This window comes from Protopterus annectens, chromosome 1.part0, assembly GCF_019279795.1.
Source record: "Protopterus annectens isolate FY-2018-M chromosome 1.part0, PAN1.0, whole genome shotgun sequence".
Taxonomy (NCBI): Eukaryota; Metazoa; Chordata; order Ceratodontiformes; family Protopteridae; genus Protopterus; species Protopterus annectens.
This window is the reverse complement of record NC_056725.1, coordinates 150,589,571-150,610,172: the sequence shown is the minus strand read 5'-3', so window position 1 is coordinate 150,610,172 and position 20,602 is coordinate 150,589,571. Positions and strand designations below refer to the sequence as shown.

Genomic DNA, 20,602 nt, shown 5'->3' with positions numbered 1-20,602 from the left:
TAGCTAAAGAGGTAATACATGTTGATATAGTGTTTGTTTATAGAAGTATACTTTTCATAGTTTTCTCTCTCAACAACCAAGCAACACAGAGCTGCTCAACCTTGTATGAAAGCTCACAGCTGGATGAGAAAAATGCTGCTGACTGTGTGTGTAGCTTAAGTGGTTACTGGGGTGTTGTATTTATTGTGACTTACAAAATCCATTTTAAGACCCAGAATCTACTGAATGCTACCACTGTAAAGATTTGTTTGCTCTGACAAATTTGCCATTTATACTTCAACACTAACAGCACTATTCCTGCAAGTATCAAAACTTCTAGAGCTCTGATGGAGAGATTGATTTCAAAAATTTAAGGATTGTCTTCCATCAATGGCCTTGGTTCAGAGTGTGTCTGCTGTTTGTACTTGCCAGGCAGATAGAACAGCATCTTACCCATCTGTGTGCGTTTGTGTTTTGGGGGGGTGCAGAATTACGATTGGTTCTGCTAAAGGAGCATCATCTAATGAAGATCAGGAAAGTAAGTTCTTCAATAGGAGACCATAGACAGACATGAGTTCCTGCTTGTGATGTGCATAAAAGACCACGAGTTACCATTACATGGATGAACTCGCAAAGAGATGCCGAGTTCTGAACATCAAAACATTACTTCTCTCTGTAGAATTTCTTCCTGACAAAAGATTAGAAAGTGGACAAGAGACAAAGGATAAATGTATCATGATGTAAGAGAATATCTTTGGAGGTGCAAGATGCATGCCTTTATGTATAACCACTGTGCTATATGTCATGCCATGCATGAGAAAGGCTCGGCGTTGGTTGGTCAGAACAGAGTGGAATCCAGCAACTCATTTTTTTTGAGGAGCCTTCTGTTGGTTTGTTTTTATGCCAGCCCTCAGATGGTGGGCAGACTTTCAGAGACCATGACCAAATGCCTTCTTTTTTATGTCAGTATATTAAATTACTCTAGATGCCTCAGACTTGTACTGTGTGTGCTATACTTTCTAACATGGGTTCAAGGCAAGTCAGAAGAATCTTTAAGACAAAAGAAATATAGACATTGATTTAGTTTCATGGGGGATAGGAGCTTTCTCCAGGCTTAATATAAAACCAAATGGGCAACATAATGCTCTTTTGTCATCTAAATAAACAATTGAGTATGTTTCCATACTAGTTTTTCAGTCTGTCTTAAATGTACAAGTATACAGCTCAAAATAAGTTCAGGATGCAAGCTATAGTTCTGCCATATTGGCACAGTGTAAAAGGAGTCTGAGCAGGAAGATTTCCATTGGGAATGATTGGTAAGTCTCAAGGTGTTTAAAGCACAAGGTTGTCCTCAGATGTCTCCTTCAAATGGGGGTGCTCAGCTACACAAACTTTGCAACAGAATTCCTCAGGAACAGAGAAAAAAAATGTATGCCATTTTCCTCAAGTGAAATTAGGATCTTCCTCGTGTCTTTCCCTTGGCTATCTTTGCTCAGAATGTGTTTACTAAAATTGGCTGGGCCAACAGGACAAAAATAAAGATTTAAATTTCCATTTGTCAGTCTTTTGGTATCTCTCCATGCTGCTTATTAATGATAATTAAGCTCCCCCAGAGTTAACCTGTAACCCTTTCCCTGTTCTTCCAGCAGCAGGTAGAGCACTTCATCTCTACCTGACCTCTTTCAAGCTAATGGCCAAATCACATCTTTTAATTGTAGGTAATCATATTTTCACTTTTAACCATTTTTCCCTTTCATTGTATTTTGAATAACAAAGCAACCATAGTACGTAATGGTGAATTATTTTTAACAGCAGTACCATACCTTCAGACACTTGAGAAAGTATATACAACAATTTAAATCAAAAAGCTTTTGGACATGCAGCTAAAAAGGGACCAAATCTTGTGTTAATAACTGTGGTATGATTGACCAAGAATTTACATGTGTATAACATTCAGATAGAGAAAATGTATTTAGACAAGCCATTATTTTATATACTCATGTTTAATAAATTAAGAGAGTGATAATATATATGAAGTAACTTAATCACCAAATATGATGTAATGGAATCTGAACTTGAAATTCTGCTGTAACTTTATATAACTTACTTTGTAAAACTGATTTGCTTTTATTTCTCTGTATTATTTTTGTGGTGGTCAGTGCAATGCCCCAGAAAGCAAGTCAAATAAATAAATTTTACATTGTATAATAACCTGAATAAGTATGTCCCAACATTGTATATATCCTTGATTTAGATTTAAACTTGGGTACATCATATTAGTAAAGCTTTATCCCTGTTTATCCAGTTTGTTATATTTACTGTGATGCAGTTCTTTAAGGTTTGAAAAAAACAAGATGGCTTACTACACTGATATATTTGGATAAATCGTGAGGTTGATCATTTGGAGTCTAGAAAACAACTAGAAACTAATTCTTGTGCAGAGTGGTAAGCAGGAATGTAATACAACCTGTTGCCACCAAATTGTGTGTGATGGACAGAGGCTGCATTCTTGTGTTCTGCAACACTGCAGCCAATTATATGCGACACTGTAGGCTTTAAAATATAGATTTGTGGCACAAAACCATATATGAAAGTCAGTTGGTCTTAACAGTGCGTGGTAAATGCACACTGCTGCTTCAGATAATAACCAAAAACTGCTTCAGTCAAATAAATGTTATACCGTACAGCTACAGATGACTTGTAATCACAGGTACCCCAAAATGTCACCCACCTCAGACTGAGATAATTGCCTTCCAGTGCAGTCTTCCTGGCAGAAATTGGAACTTGACAGAGATTGTTTTAGACACAAAGCCCCCCACACACACACACACACGCACACTCTTTTACAGGAGGGTTTACGGATACCTATTCAGTACCCACGTTCCTTTGGCTAGCATTTTGAAACACTTACAGTTTACCATTAAAATACACAAAGCATTAAATAATTGGGCAGCAATGGTTTGAGCATTAACTAGGTAAAAGGCAAAAGCTAATTGTGATTGGTCCACCATTCCAATGCACATTCCCTTAGGCTTGTAATACACATTCCCTTAGGCTTGTAATACAGTCACCAGACTTATCACTTAAAACTGAACAAAGAAACATTTACTTGAGGTGAAAAGAATTAAGAATTGAACCTGCACATTGAAATATACATGCAGCTTTAAAACTTGAAAATACTCAATATGTGTTTATATTAACACACAAGATAAATAAGAATTATTGCATTGAGTTTATCTAATCTTTTTTTCTTTTAGAAGCTGAAGAGGTATTCTAAATTTCTGTTGCATGTAATTTAAAAGTCCAAAAGTGGTTTCATAATTTCCACAGGAAAAGTGGAATCCCATTTGTGCTCTATTGAGAAATGCAGGACATCTTCACAGACCAAATTTAAGGGCAGTATCTTCTCTTGGAGGTTGTTTTGGCTCTCAAATTGAGTCCACGGCAGTCTTTACTTTTAGGTGTGCAATTTGGATGATGATTTTCATGTTTCCACAATGTCTTAATTGTGCATGGGATGTTTATTCTATTTTATAGTTTGCTGATCGCAATAGTATGACTTAAAAGAGACCCATTGCAGGTACATATACAAGTACATTTAAATGTACAGTATTGCAATAAATAGCAAATAAAATTACAAAGTCAAATTTTGGGCATTGAAATTTGGCAATAACATTATATTTACAGAATGAATTGTAGATGTTGACAAAACTGAACCTCAGTTGAGTATACATGCAGTTCAGAATTCTGCCAGCCCACATAGATGTGAGAGGCAGAGATAGCATGACATAATAGAGGACTGGTTGAAACAAAATTTCACCTTGTCTGTAAGGAGGAATACCGCTTGTTTTTTCAAAAGATTTTAAATTCGGATCCTGTGTGTATGGAGGAGGGACAGTCTCAAGTCTTAGGTCCTTTTCCTGAAAAATATTGTCTCCTTAGAGCAATAACTTTGTTAGGGTATTAATGGAAAATTGTGCTGCATTTCATGATATTTTATAGTTTACATGTAAGATGGGGGTTGCATTTTCAATAGCTGGAGTAAGAAAGATCAGTAGATATACATGTTGTTTGACAAGAAGCCACTTGGCTTATTTTAGCACACACTATTGAAGTCTTCTGATTGCAGCAAGAAGGAGAATTCTTAAGAACAACATAAATAATTAAGAATAATAAGACTTAACAGAATAATAATTCTATAATTTGTGTTTACCTTGATTTGAAGAGATGCTGTTTTGTGAGAGACCAGTACAGGTATTTGGGAGTATAGTTTGGGATCATTTTTTGGTTAAATTCTAGGTTTATCTTAGTATTACTTGTGTCTTCAGGATTTGTTATGAAGCTCAGATAGTATAAGCATGTCCTATAACCATGTACCAGCTTACTAAAACTGGTTGTTGGTCTCAAGTTTTTGTTGCTTGTTTGAGTAGTATACCATTTTTTGTAGAATCTGCTTTTGATGAAGTTGGGTTCCAAATTAACAGTAAATAGCGGACCACTCTATTGGATTTTATATACAAAATATATTTTTAGAATCAGCTCATCTCCATTCATCCTTCCTGCTTTCAGGTCACTTGTCTATCCTGAGATACTAGTGGCTGCTGAGGCACATGACTTGCCATTCAGCAGCTCCTCCTCTTTTTTTTCCATGATAGGGTGTGTGTTGGATCTGTTTCTCAGTCTCAGAGGCTTCATGCCTGATGCTCAGATGTCAGCTGTGAAATGAGTATAAAAACATTTGATGGAGAGAAGATGTAGTTGTGACCACTGTTTAATGGAGCTTCACTTTTTGTGATACTATATGTTTTATAAACTAAATCAGTTGGTTAAACAAGTCTTTAATGTTTTACATGATCTAGGCTCTATGGATCGGGCTTTATTTGAATTCTTTTTGGCTGAACATCCATTTATACCAGTTATGCATGGACTGCCTAAGATTCATAAATCTTTGTATGACCTCACTTTACGACCTATTGTGTCAGGAAGGGGTTGAGTTACTGAAACATTGTCCTTGTTTGTTGAGAAAGCTTTACGTTCTATACTAGATGGTCTAGGAAATATTTTGAAAGACACTAAGCATTTTTTTAACTACTCTGTATAACTGGTCCAGTATGAACATGCATATGAACATGCATAAGGAATTCTATCTGGTCACGATGGATGCTGTTTCACTGTTTACAATGATACCTAATGACACAGGGCTAGAGTATGTCAGCGCCTTTCTATCAGCTCGCTTTGTCAGTGTGAGGATACATCTGATATGCACATTATTAGACATTATACTTTGTAACAATGTGTTCATGTTTGGTGATGAATTATATCTACAGCAGGTTGGCGTGGCTATGAGTACCATGTATGCCAATAGCTACCCCAATATGGTGATGGCTAGAAGGGAATATGAGAACATTCTCTGCCATGAAAATCCATTTCACCAGAATATTTTATTTTATGTTCACTTTGGTGATGATTTGGCAGGTTTCCACTGAGGGACTCTTAACTTTGTACAATACCTGCATAGCACCAGAACCTTTTTGAGATTTACTGTAACTTCTTTCATTGACAAAGTGAAGTTTTCTGATGTATGTTTTACCAGTGTAGATGGTAATTTATCTACCAGTCTGTATAGGAAATCTGTTAAGAACAGTTTATTACATAAGGAGAGCATGCATCCAGAATGTGCACTGGAATGTCCTTAAAATCAGTTCTACAGGGCTGCAAGGCTTAATGATAAATATGAAAACATTCGGTGAAATGAAGAGGGATTTTGGTAATAGAGGGTATAATGTGGTTGATATAGACAACGTGATTGATGAGGTTCCGTCTCACAGAGGCGACACAGAAAAACCTTTTTTCTCTGAGAGTTGTGCTCTTTCATCCAGAAAGGAACAACAGATAAAACTTAGAACAACTTTGACTTACACTAATAATGTACATTCAATTCAAGATGTATTTGAAAGCTACTGGCCTGTTTTGATGGCAGATCAGAAGCGTGTGACTCTTAGGTAGTAGTAGTCTGAGTTTCTGTTCATCTTCACTGTATTGACAGAGTATTCCTGTGTTATGATTCTTCTGATACCTAGGTCTGAAAGACTAGGTACCTTTATGTGCAGGTCATGTGCTGTGTGTAGATTATATTTTAACAACCACGTCATTTGCCATCTGGTCACCAAACAAGAATACTGGTTTGGTTTTCATACTGACTGTAAGATTATGCACTTTGGTCTATCTTGCTGTGTATAAAACTTTTGTGTTTCTGTGTAGGCAAGATCAATATGTCTTTAAGGGATCAGATAAGGGAACATATTAATGACATTAAGAAGGGTGATGTGAGAAGCATACCTCTCAACTGTACAGATTTTTGCCTCATATTTTTGGTCCATTTTTTCATAAAATTGTGGTTTTCTGTCAAATTTAGCGACAAATCATTAAAGAAAGAAGCTGAAAAAATTATGACAGACACGAGTTTCAGACTTCATACCCTTCAGAAAATTCATGGTACTGCAAAACCTGTTATTCTATCAACTTTCTATGTTTTTTGGAGCAGTATTTACAAGTTGTCCCTATCTTTGAGTCTTTGTCCCACTTTTATTTGTGGCTTTGGCAGATTTCTTGCTTTATGAGGTTGAGATGTATGGTGATAAAGGACAGCTGTATAAAATCTTACCATAACGGTAGATGTCCTTGCTTTCACAGCAGCAGTATTCATAATTTATGGGATTCCCTGCTGTGAAGCCCATTGTCCAGCCAGTCTGCCAAAGTCTACCATTGCTTTAAGGTATGCTGAATGTCACCTACACACTCCTGTCGTAGAGTAGGACATAAAGGTGATGTTCAGGTGTACCATCCTCAGAACTGATTGCCCCAGTAGGAACAGCAATCCAAGGAAAACCAAACAGAACCTGCACATCCAGGAGGGGAAAAAAAAGGCTAGGAGGATGGAGGGTCAGAGTGAATACTGCAGCACTGAAGACAAGGACATCTACCATTATGGTAAGATTTTACAGAGCTGCACTATGTCCTTACATTCACCACTACAGTATTCATAACTTATGGGAGAGTGCCAAAGCTTCAGAAGAAACTTGGGAAGAAGAAGCTGCAGTAGAGCCCTCTAAGAAGCCATGAAGAATGTTATTAGCAAAATCAGCTCTAGCTCTGGAGATACCATCCAGCTTGTAGTCTTTGGTAAAAGTATGCACACAAGTCCAGGTAGCTGCTTCAATAATAGAATTAGTGTCTGAGCCATTGAAAACAGTGCAAGAAGAAGCCACAGCTCTAGTAGAATGAGCCTTTACAGAAGAAGGAAGGCTCTTGCCATGAAAAGTGTAACAAAAAGAAATAGCCTTTGAAATCCAAGAAGAAATAGTTTGCTTGGAAATGGCCAGTTATCAGATTTTCTGATAGCTTTAGTCTTATCCAAATAAAATCAGAGTGGTCTATACATGTCTAAGGTATGCAGTACCCTCTCACTGTCAGATTGTGGAGAGGGAGAAAGGGCTGATAAGTTGGCCTTAGTAGAATAGGCCAAACCAGCATTGAGCAACTCGCACAAATAAGAGAGAACCAAAGCAACATCAACAATATGTGGGTCAAGGTTATGAGGGAAAAACACCAAAAAGAAAACAACTTCCATTTAGATAGGTAGGATTTCCTAGTAGTAGGTTTCCTGGTCTCCTGCAGAAGCTGCAGCACGTCCTCAGAAAAAAAGGTCTATGAGGATTCAAACTCTTATCATCCACAGTGTCAGTTGAAGCATGGACAGGTGGGGATGGATGAGAGATCCCTTGTTTTGTGTGAGCAGATTTACCCTGTGTTGTTACTTGTGATGATTGACCTTGGCTAGATGCAGAAGTAGTGGGAACCAGTGCTGTTGCGGCCAAAAGGGAGTCGACACGATTTTGGGAGCATACAGTTGAACCTTGAACAGGACTCAGAGAAGGGGAGGAAATGCATAAAGAAGCATCCCCCTCCAAGAAAATGACAGGGCTTCCACCTTCCATACCAAAGGACCTGGGACAAAACAAAGTTGTCTGTTCAGAGGGGAGGCAAAGATATCTACTTGGGGTACACTGCTGTTGAACAATGTGCGGAAACACATCCCTGTGAAGCATCCATTCATGGGACTGAGTGAAGGACTTGCTCGGAGCGTCTGCCACAATGTTCTGATCTGAAGGAATATAAACTGCCTGAAGAGTCACTTGATACTTGACAAGCCAGATCCCATACCAGAAGTGCTAGCCAGCAAAGAAGGTAAAAATCTTGTTCCCCCTTGTTTGTTGATATACCACATAACTGTGGTATTGTCTGTGAATACCTTGAGAGGCCCTGTAGAGAAGAGAGGATGAAAGGCCTGAAGAGCCAGCATAAGAGCCCTCATGTCTTTGATGTTGATGTGCTCTTCTGCTGATGAGGCGACCACACTCCCTGCCAAACGTTGCTCCCCATCCCACATCTGAAGCGGCTGTGAACAGATTCTGAGAGGGAAGAGGAGGATGAAAAAGGAGCCCTGGATTCAGAGAAAACTGCTGAATCCACCACAGAAGTTCCTTCTTGAGACAAAGGAGAAGAGGAACTGTAAAGTCTAGAGGATGCACATGTTGAAGCTGCACTGACTTCAGAAACCACTGGAACTTCCTCATGTGAGGTTTGGTCAGAGGAAGCATCAGAATGGTGGAAGGCATGAACCCCAGAGCTCTGAGGAACTTCTTGGCTGTAATGAAGGCCAGGAGAAATAAACTTTGAAAGTAAAAAATATGAGTTAAGGCCTTTAGAAGAGGCAGGGATGCCAGCACTGGCACCGTCTGAATCTTGCAGCTCAGAAAGACATGATCCTGAGAAGGCATCAGGGAAGATTTTTTGAAGTTTATGAGTGGACAGATGATCCGCTGTGGCAACTCGTAACCGGGAAAAGCTGAAAGAAGAAGAAGAAAAGATTGTGAATCCCAGTCTGTGAAGAAGAAAAATGGTAAAACAAAGATTTTTGCAAAAAGATCTCTGGAAAGGATGCCTGAATCAGCAGGTCATCCAAGTAAGGAAATATTTGGATCCCTTGAAGCCTAAAAAACAAAATCACAGGAGCTAGACATTTGATGAACACCCTTGGGGCAGTCGAAAGGCCAAAGGCCTAACAAAGAACTGAAAATGTCAGGAAGCGACAGAGAAATGCAAAACGTCCCGAAAAGGGGATGGATCAGAATATGGTGATAAGCATACTTGATCATGAGACACCAGAAAGGTCTGCGGGAGCAAGAGAAGAAAAAGGGTCTGAAGGGACAACATACGAAAGGAAGGCACCTTCAGAAAAGTATTTAGATGAGAGAGTTCTAGAATCGGTCTCCAAGTACCTTGTTTTCTGGGCACTAGAAACATTCTGGAATAAAAACCCCTTCCCCCTTTGTGAAACAGGCACTTCTTGTATAGTACCATGAGACAAGAGGTTTCAAAGGACCTCTGGGAAAAAAGGAAGTTGTTCCCGAGGAGGCTGAGGAATGCCCATAAAAGGAATATGGGAAATCCACACCATGAAGTACCCTGATGCATGATTGACAGAACCCAACAATCCTGGGTGATTCAAAGCCAAATAGGAAGAGAAAGGCAAAGAGAAATGTGGCTGGTAACTGGTGGATAGTCAGACAGCACCTGGTTTGTCAGGAAAGGAAGACTTTAGAATCCCTGCAGTCTGAGTGGCCTTAGCAGGAGGAGCCCATTTACCATCCTTTTTACCTTTAGCAGGAGGGAGAGATTGCCTGTGAACAAAGGCTGGCTTGGAAGGGTAGTTTCTCTGAAATTTGGGAACAGGAGAAACATACATGTTTAAGCTCCTTTAAGGCCTTCCCCTTGTCCTGAAGAGACTTAAACAGACCAGCAGCCGCTTCCCTGAGCAAAAGTTTATTATCAAGGGGAGCATCCATCAAATTAGCCTTAATATCATGGGGTTAAGAGCCTAAGGCAAGAATACTTCCTCAATGCTGAACTAAAAGCAGCAGCTCTAGAAGAGGCAGCCACTGCATCATAACTACATCTGATAGAATGATGAAGGAAAGAAATCTCTAGCAAGGAAAGAGCATCGGACTTACTCTTAAGAGTCTGAAAGATCAGAAAAAAGATGACAAGCCTAAGAAAGAAGAGCCAACACATTCCTAGATATACGGGTCTGATAATTAATTGCCCTAAAAGCAAGAATAGCAGGAGTATAAACCTTCTTACCCAGCCTGTTCATGGTTCTGCTGTCCTTGTCAGAAGGCAGTAACTTGGATGAAGGAAGCAATTGAGATGACTTATCAGAGGCTACACACATCACAGAGGGGTCAGCAGCATGACAATTTATCAAAAAGGAACCATCCTCAGGCACACCCTATAAAACCTATTGGACTTCTTTGGAGCAGGGGGCAGAGAATCAGGTGCTTTAGAGGCATTGTAAAAAACATCTAGTAAAGCAGCGCAGGACAGGAGGAATAGCTACAGGTTTAGGAGATTTCATCTGCAGTAACTCATAGTACCTCTTATGGATATTGGAAACCTGGGCACAATCCCACTTAAAAAAAATTCCATCATCCTAGAGATTGTGTCCCCAAAGGAAATTTCCTCAGAAGGAGTATCTGGAGTATTAGATTCATCCTTCTCAGACCTGTAGTCTAAAGGAGGAGAATCTGAGTAGAATAAGTAAGGGATTCTTCATCAGAATCCAACTCTGTCTCAGAAGAGTTTAATTCCCTGTGCCTTTTAGATGAAGAGGACCTAGGAGGAGCAGGAACTGAAACCCCTTGAGGAGGTCTTAACAACAGTAAAGCGTTAAATGACCCTTGAGTAATGTGGATCAGCAGAAGAAACATGTTTAGTTTTCTGTTCCTTTTTTAAGGGGCCGCCCATCCTAGAAAACTGAAAAGGCCCTGACTCTGGACAGCATTTCACAACTGTAGTAGGAACTTCTTCCCTAAGAAGAAACAGTGGAATCCCCTAGACACCTCAGGAACAATCAATCTTGGTTCCTCCTGGATACCCAAAATGGATGCCTGCAAAGCCTCATTGGACGTGCTGCCTGCCAGACCCTTGCCTGCCTCCAACCTGGACATGGCAGAGGAAGCTGACTGCACAACCAGGTGAGTTTCTGGGATTGTAATAACCTCTGGAGAAACCCCTTGCAGAGGCTGGACAACGGAAGATTCTGGTCTTAACTTTTTCACCTTCTTCTTCCTGAGTGCTGACCCTCAGGACAGGAAGTTCCATCCATAGTATCTTTAGCAAGAAGCTTAAGATGTTGGTTCTCAAGATACAATAAAAGGAAAGAAAGCCTACTACGAAGGGTTTTCAGGACAAATGCCTAACAACTTGAACAAGACATACGAGTGTGAGAAGCTCCTCGGCAAAAAAGGCACTTAGTGTGGCGGTCTTTATGGAGAATCTGTCTCCCACACTGGCATTTACCCTTCCTGGATGACATTAATCCCCCAAACAGGACATAAAATCAAGAAAAGAACAAAAATCCCAACTGGGTACTTATCTGCAACAGTGAAGAATTCAGCAAACAGGAGTAATCACCGGAATTCCAGCAAACAAAAAAATGGCAAAACATGGACAGAGGAAAACAGACTGGTTAAAAACGGCATTCGGACTAGCACCAAAGAAATTCTGAGTATGTCACCACTAAACATCAGCTTTATGGTCTACGCTATGCGAGGATTGTGTAGGTGACATTCAGCATACCTTAAAGCCATGGTAGACTTTAGTAGACTGGCCAGACAATGGGCTTCATGGCAGGGAATATCATTAAGTTATGAATACTGCAGTGGTGAATGTAAGGACATATGCCCTTTCCAGACATGTTAGGGTTACTGATTTGAATCATAGTTTCTTGTTTTACAGTTTTGTGATGAGAATAGGAGAGGGCATGGCATCAAAATACACACTGAATGCTTGGAAATAGACTGGATATTGAGACTGCAAGCTCACAAATACCCTGGACTTAATGAGAATGTTCCTTTAAGGGCTAAATTGAAATCAAGACCACTGATTCATTGAGTGCTTCAGCTGTGTGTGTGTGTGCGTGTGTGTGTGTGTGCGTGTGTGTGTGTGTGCGTGCGTGCGTGTGTATATATGTGTGTGTGTATATATATATATATATATATATATATATATATATATATATAAATATGCATGTGTGTGTATATATATATATATATATATATATATATATATATATATATATATATATATATACATATATATATATATATATATATATATATATATATATATATATATATATATATATATATATATATATATATATATATATATATAATATCAAAACACAGACAATAACAGACAGGACAAATGGTTCACTCAGTAGCATGCAACAATATCCAAGCACACCAAATAGAGTTAACCAAACCAAGGCAGAGGCTCCCAATATGAAATACAGACCAAGAAAAGAATTAAAAAACATTTATTGTGAGAGCTTTCACAGTTTAAAAAAAAAAAAAAATACTGCTTCATCAGACATTACATTTCACCCAATCAACCAATAAAAACACGTTGGCAATCAGAAATGTAAAGCAGGTGAAATTATTCAAGCGTTATATATCATAACAAATCAATGCAGATGTCACAGTATACATTACTTCACTGAAAATAAAGCACATTACACAATATAAAAAATCCTTGGCTTTCAAAACAAGCTTTGTAAAAACTCTCTCATTCAAAGAATAATGCACATTATTTATAAACATTCCTGGCTTTCAGGGTTGGCTTTAAAGAAACTCTTTCATTCAAGCCTCGCCTCTGTTAGGCCTCATCCGGATGTTCCATCTCATCTCAGATGTTTTGGACATATTCCTTAGATCGCCCCCACACTCTCTAGGTCTTATGGTTTCTATCACTAAGGACTTTCACTTATGTGATGGGTCATACATATATATGCTTGCTTTTTACTTATTCTTGTTTCATTGCTGGTCTGAGGAAGCACTATTTCAGGGTGAAAGCGCTTACCATTTTTTATATATCATGTTGTGAATAGCTGCGGTGGTGCAGCGGTAGCGTTGTTGCCTCACAACAAGAGGTTCTCCTGTTCAATCCTCAGCTGGAGTGCCTTCTGTGTGGACTCTGCATGATCTCCCCGTGGTCGAGTGGCATTCAAAAGACATGCGTAGAATGGGCTTGCCTTCGTTGAAGGTTGGGTGTCGAGCTGGCACCTCTGCAACCGTAAAAAATCTACTGCCAATCATTAGCGGACCGGAGTTCCTCTGTGGCGACCCCTAACTGGGAAAAGCCAAAAGAAAAACAACTGTGAATAATATAAATATATAAATTATAAAATTGTTTTATTTGCATCTATTAAAGTTTTAGTGGTTTTGAATTGTGTTTAGCTGGTTACATTTGTTTGCATTTTTTGGGTTTTTGTTATAGTAACCAGCTTTCCTCCATCTAACAGTTTCTACTTTATACTGTATTTTATAAATGTTTAAGGAATTATAGAAATTGTTGCTGTATATATTAAACAAGTAATACAGTTTTCTGTAATTTATTTTTTTTTCACTAAAGCGATAGTTCTATAAATAGTAAAAGTATCACCACATTTTTGCATACCATTTCGGAAATGTATTTGTTCGTTTTGTTTACTGGATTGTCCAGCAGGATTGAGGCTGATTTTCAGTGGAGGCTTGGAAGTACTTTCTGGTTAGGTGCCTTGTTTGGAGTTGCATAGTAAGCAAATGAACAAATCAAATCCAGGAATACAGGGTGGAACTCCTTAATAACTCATATCCTTAATCCTTTGCACTAAGCCACCAGGTGATTTGCCAGGAATGTTGCCAAACTAGTATTATGAATAGCTCCATTCTCGGGACATGCTGGTATAGGTAAACTTCATTGCAGTGCCATCGTGACCTAATCACCATAGTACTGTTGCCGTAGTCCATTGATGCCCCCCCAGCAGACACGTATACACCCACTACTGTTTTTCATACTTCACCATATACTGGGATGACTGTACCCAGAATAAAATAAACTCTCTCTGGGTTATTGTGTGGTTGCAGAAAATCTGCCTTGGAATTTACAGTGTAACTTTTTACAGCACCAAGATTTTGGAGATAATAAATCAAAACAGAAGGCTTTGTGAAGAAAGAAAGATGAGATGTAGTCTACCAATCTTTTATCATCACATTATTTACACACACTTTTTTTTGCTGAAATGATTTGAGAATATGTAATGATGAAATATTTCCTGTGCATTGTATTTGCTGAACAAGGGGTGTTAATGAAAATGTTATTTTGAAAACCTCTGAATTCATATTTGATAATTTGATCATTTAAATAATAAATGGTAACTACAAGAATATAATCTGTTAATATACTGGGAGATGGTTAATAGTTAAGGCTTAGACAGTATGGTGCAAAGTGTAAAAAAAACTGCCATAGCTGAATTTACTAAAAACATGCTTTTTCCTAATGTGTTCATGCATCAAGTTTTTAAAGCAGATTTTGCTTGATGTGCACTCAACCTCAGATGGTATAAAAGTCCATTCTTTAATATTCATTTGGAGATCTGACCAGCTGAAATCATATTCATGAATTCTGCATCCTTGGGTTGTAAATGTTTTTGCTGAGCGCTGCAGTCCTCTTATAATCTCAAATATCCCCTTCAGGCTTTGTAGTTTAGCAATTTTTAAATGTACTGTTCTCAGGCTGTTGTAATTTTTTTGCACTCAGAAATTCACTTATGACTGTTTGTATTTTTTCAAGATATTAAAAAGTACCCAAGGCAAATGTTCTATTTTCTACAGAGTATTCTGGCATCAAACTAGATTAACATGTAGGGCAGAACAAGTTCTGTTTGTTAATAAACCTTATTGCAGAGTCGTGTGATCTAGGAAATGTCAGCATAATTGTTTTATAATGTCACTACATGCCTTTTGCCAGCTATGAGATATGTTTAGCAATTTTCTGTTTCCCTCTGCAGTTATGTACTTCTCTTTAATCTCCTGTGAAAGTCATTTGTAAGGCTTGGTCATGCCTTCAGAGAAGAATATTGAAACATACCAGTCATTTTCATCAGCCTGATTAAGTGAAATTTATTGCCAGATTAGAATACATGCAAATGGTATTCCGGTTTTAATTAACAGCTGAATTGAAAGGAAGCATTGGCTTGTCTGAGGAGCATGCCCTTAAATATTAAAAGAATTTTGTTAAAGTATTTCTTTTGTGTATTTTTATTTAAATTAAATGACAGCTTCTTTAGCCATGTTTTTTTAATTTTTGTCTGACTGCCATTCATTTTAAATGACAGATGAGTTTGTGTTTGGCTTGTTCTTGTGTGTTTTGTGGTGTGCTGAAAATCTACTGCAGTTGTAAATTCTTTGACTTTTCTTGCAGTGGGGGGGGGGGGGGTAATGGAGCGGGATGGTCATTTATTGCAGGTGGTCTTTGCCCCTTCTCTGCTGTTGTGTAACTGTAGAAGTCAGTATATTTATTAAGGTGGTTATGCAGGGAAGTGTTCCATAACTGACACAATGGTTTTGCATGTTCCATAAATCTGAATTTTTTCATTCAGTAACGCCAGTTTTAGTTGTTTCGCTTTTTCTTTCACTTATATCGTATCCAAGTTGCAGACACAAATGTCTTTTATGAAAGCATTTTATAAATCAAATGTCTAATTTTAAGAAGTTCTCCTTTCTTTTGCTTTATTTATTATCTGAAACAGGCATTTACCTATTGGTGACTGGAAATATATGTGAATTCCTTAGGCAAAATGCCACACAATTAAAAGCAACTCCACAGCTCTCGAATAAGAACATTTGATGTATAGTACCAGTTCCCCTTCAAAACATCTAAAACCCATAACATCTAATTTCATAACATTGAGACCAGAACATCTAAAACCCATAACATTGAATTTCATAACATCTAACAATACAAATCACATGAAAAAAAAAAAACCCTTCACATATGACACCAAACTACCAAACACACTTTTTAATACGTTTCTGCAGGGGGGCTTGATACAGTGGGGTTAGGAAATTAACTTTTTCCCACTGTAGTGTGATCTTGGAGTTGGTATATTTAATTTACGGGAGGGGGGTGTGGTGGGTGGAGCCCCCCACATGGGGGGTGCAGGCGGGCTTGCCCCCCTGCAGAAACGTAGTAAAAAGTGCGTTTGGTAGTTTGTCGTTATATGTAGAGGGGATGTTATTTTCTTGTGATCTGTAGTGTTAGATGTTATGAAATTCGATGTTAAGGGTTTTAGATGTTCTGGTCTCAGTGTTATGAAATTAGATGTTATGAGTTTTAGATGTTTCAAAGTAGACCCATAGTACCATAGTGCTTGTAAGATACTTTACCATCCACAGAATATTTGATTTTAGTATATTGATTATGTAATCAGATTTACCAAATAGAAATACGCTAGCTGTGATAGTTAAATTAGAACTGCGAATGGCCCAAAACTGGACCATAGTAGATTTCTTTGTTGTATGCAAATTTATACTCTGTCATATAGCAATCTACTTGCTTCTTGAAATAATTTAAATTACCGATTCTGTAAAAGTGATATTGAGTCTTACAGTCTGATGATCAACTGATTTTATAAAGTAATTTCTTTTCTCAGTTCTATTGAGATTAAGAATATATTGAAAACCTCTACATCTTAGGTTTAGCAGAGTTTTCTCTTAAGGTAAGTTTTAAATGGGCTCTTAAGTCATCATATTTGACTCTCTAAGCTAGGAATACTTTTCCTGCTATGACTCTATGTAAAATATTGAACAGATTCAAATGTTTAGTATTTCTTATTAACTTATTCTGTTCAAATATCTAATCTTTTTTGTATATTTTCTCTGATTTTTTCCAAGGGTAACTAAATAAGGTACGGATAATGTACAAAGCATTACATTGTTCTCAGTAGATGATATAATCATTGATCAATAAAGACTTTTGGATCTCTTCTTTGTACTGTACTAAGAATTAAGTTTAACTTCTTCATAGCCTTCTAGATGTTTTCCTGTAGAATTTCATACATGCTGATCTACCATTTACCCTGTTAATCCAGCCTAGAGAATGGGCGACCTGTACATTGGTACTCTGATCAGGGTGTCAATGTACAGGTAATAACTACTGAAAAATGAGTCTGCTGCTTCATGGCATGCTGCTGTGGAGCTTGGACTGTAAGAAAGCTAATGACTGCTATTATTTTACGCTCATCACTCACTAAGCAGCGCATTTGCTGTTAAGTGTGTGTTAAAAAAGTATACAAAAGTGTGGTGTATTTTTCTGTGTGTGTGTGTGTGTGTGTGTGTGTGTGTGTGTGTGTATGCATGCATGAAAGTGAGATTGACTGAGTCATTACTTTACACTTGCTAAGCAGTGTTTTTGCCATTTAGCAAGTCTAAAAGTAAAGGAAACATAAAGATAGAAAAGTGTTTGTGTGTGTGTTTTGTCTGCGTGAGTGTATGCATGCCTGCGCACATGAAAGCGGAAATGTGTGGCAGCCGCAGTTGACATATTTGCATACCTCTTATGAAAGCGGAAATGTGTGGCAGCTGCAGTTGACATATTTGCATACCTCTTCACCTCTTCGCTCAAGAAGTCTGCATAATGAATGAAACAGGAAACAAAGGCTCAAAAATAGGAACAGATTTTAAATATTGCTACTTTAAAATTAGAAAATAGCATACATAACCAGATTTGTGTTAGCACACATTTTCTGAAGGAAATAAGTCTGAAACTCAAATGTATGACATTATTTTATGACTTCAGTCCCCAATGAATAGCAACAAATCACACATTTTAGGAATAAGGGACCAACAAAATGAAGTAAATATCTGGATATTTTCTGAAAATATTATATTTTGGATGTAAAATACTTCCTCCAACACTGTTTGTTTACATTCTACAGCAAGTTTGAAACATTAGGCAGAGGAACTATTTTACTATATATATATATATATATATATATATATATATATATATAATGTGTGTGTATATATATATATATATATATATATATATATATATATATATATATATATATATATATGTTTACTATGGTATAGTCGAAAGGGGTCTGGTGGAACAGTTGCGACATCGGGGAAAAAAAATGAATTTGGAAATCGGAAGACCCGAATGTCGAAAATAGTAAACACGAAAATGTGTATACAACATTTTCGACATTCCCGTCTTCCAGCCATGTTAGCTTACCTCGACTGTTTTGCACCCCCCCCACAGCACCTGGCACATTAAATATACCAACTCCGAGATTGCACTACAGTGAGGAAATGGGCTGCTTCCCTGTTCCTCACTGAAGCATGACCTCTCTCCACAATCTCAGCACGTCATTGCCGAAAGGTCGAGTGCACCATGCAATTCAACTAAACGTGGTTGACCAGTATTGGTTCGATTTCCTGCCCCTTGGAAACCATGGTTTTGGAAATCGGCCGTTCAACTTGCTGCCATTCACGCTAGTCATAGTAAACCCCATATATATATATATATATATATATATATATATATATATACACACACACACACACACACACACACACACACACACACACACACACACATATATATATAATATGTGTACATATAGGATCATAGGAAGTTAGTAGGCTAATGGCCCTAGGGCCCTTACAAGCCTAGCCAAGTGCTACCTTTATTTCCACGATAAGCACCTAAGTACAAGAGGAACACAGGTGGAGCCCCCAGAGTGAATTTATGGTTATCCATCCAATCGTCCAGATTGCATTTGAAGTGAGCCAATGAGATGCTGTGTTTGACATGAAGTGGGAGTCTGTGTTCCAAAGGTGTTGTAACCTCTGAGAGACAAATTTATCACTCTTGCAGGTTCTTATAATGTCACATGCCAGGTTAAGGTCTTTAGTGAGAGTAACCCATGTACCAATTGACTTGCGGATGTACAGCATTTCCAGTAAAGTAGCATCACAGATTGCCTTATATGCAAGGCAGAGGTTACCTCTGAGTAGTCTATATAAAACAGAATAAAGTAACAGTAATTTCTGATGATCCACATAGTGCAGATGCTGCTGAAGACCTTGAATTTTCCTTGTGAGAAGCCTTTGTGCTTTCGCCAATTGCTGCAGGTGCCTGGAAAGGTACATACCAAAAGGGACATTGTACTCTATGATTGGCCTAATGAGGGAAGAGTACAAGCAGGTTATAACTTCTTTTTTTTCTTGATGCAATGCCCTTATTTATGAGAAGAGCAATATAGAATGCCCTTCTTACCACTGTGGAGACATGGTGATTAAAGCTAAGATTGTTGTCAATCTGTGTGTCCAAGTCTCTCACCACTGTGTGTATACTTAGGGAGTTGTTGTAGATGTGGTAGTTAGCAGGAACATTGGTCTTACTGAAAGGGATAATAATACATTTTTTGCACTGAGGTTAAGGCCATGTCTTTGGCATCAATCATTTGTTTGTGTAAGATGCTAATGTAGGATGCTGACATCATTTGGAGATTCTATGAACGCTCCAAGTTTGGAGTCATCAGCAAACTTTGTCAGCCACAGACATTTAGTTTTTGTTTGTACTTCAGAGAAATAGATTTCAAAAAGTAGAGGTACCAGGACTGATCCATGTGGAACACCACTGGTTTACAGGTCTGCAATTGAAGGTTGATTTTGACTGTGTGTTCTATCAGTGAGCCATTTAGTTATCCATATAAGGGTTGATATCTAGCTGGGTGAGTTTGTTCATGAAGCCTGAGTGGGGGATAGTGTCAAAAGTCTTGGCTAAGTCTAGGTAGGCTGTATGCACAATTTCCCCTTGTCCAGGGCCTTGATGACCATCTCAAAGAAGTCCACCGGGTTTAACAGGTGTGATCTCCCTTTTACAAATGCAAACCAAGTAGGGTCAAGTGTTTGGAGATTACCTATGTCTTTGTTGATAAGTTCTATGATGATTCGCTCCATGGCCTTGCAGATAAGGCTAGTCAGGCTAATAGGTCTATAGCTCTTGGAAGGCTTGTGTTAAGCCAAGGTACTAAGTCTTATTAAATTCGTCTTTCTTGGATCAGCAGCCTTTTGGTGGTTATTTTTATTTTATATCTTTGGGAGTTTTTTTGTGGTTTTGCTAATAGGTATGTAGCTCCCTGGGTCAGTGGAAGCACCACATTAGTGCAAGGAAATAACAGTGGCAGTTTTCCATTCAGCTGGGACAAAGCCAGTGCTTAGACTGTAATTGAAAAGAGTACTCAATGGTGATGCTAATTATTGTTGGAGTCCATGCAAGATACAGCCTTGGATGTTATCAAGTCCCATAGATACTTTGTTTTTAACCTTAGGACATTTATGACCTGCTTTTTTAGAGATGCAAAGTAGGGGACAGTTGGTAGGGATGTCATGGGGTACATGTGGCTGGGACAGGGGAGCGAAGTTTTTACAGAACCTGTCAGCCAACATGTTAGCTATGTCCACAAGCTCAGTATATGTAGTGGTATTAACTACCAGTTCTGCACAAATCTGGGCCTTTCCTTTTAAGTTACAGATGTAACTAAAGAACGCCTTATGTTTGTCCTTAGTCGAGGAAGCTAATTTGGATTTGTAGTTTGCTTTGGAGGACTTCGCAAGAAGTCTTATTTGCTTGTTAAAGCTGAGGTGGGAGTGTTTCCAGTTCAAAG

The 20,602-nt window shown here is 38.2% G+C and overlaps 1 protein-coding gene across 2 annotated transcripts in view; it reads left to right on the top strand.

The window, feature by feature from the left end:
• The window catches only part of PLEKHG1 (pleckstrin homology and RhoGEF domain containing G1), a 2,146,741-nt gene that overhangs the window by 124,299 nt on the left and 2,001,840 nt on the right, over window positions 1-20,602 (top strand). The gene's annotated exons all lie outside the window — the stretch shown is intronic.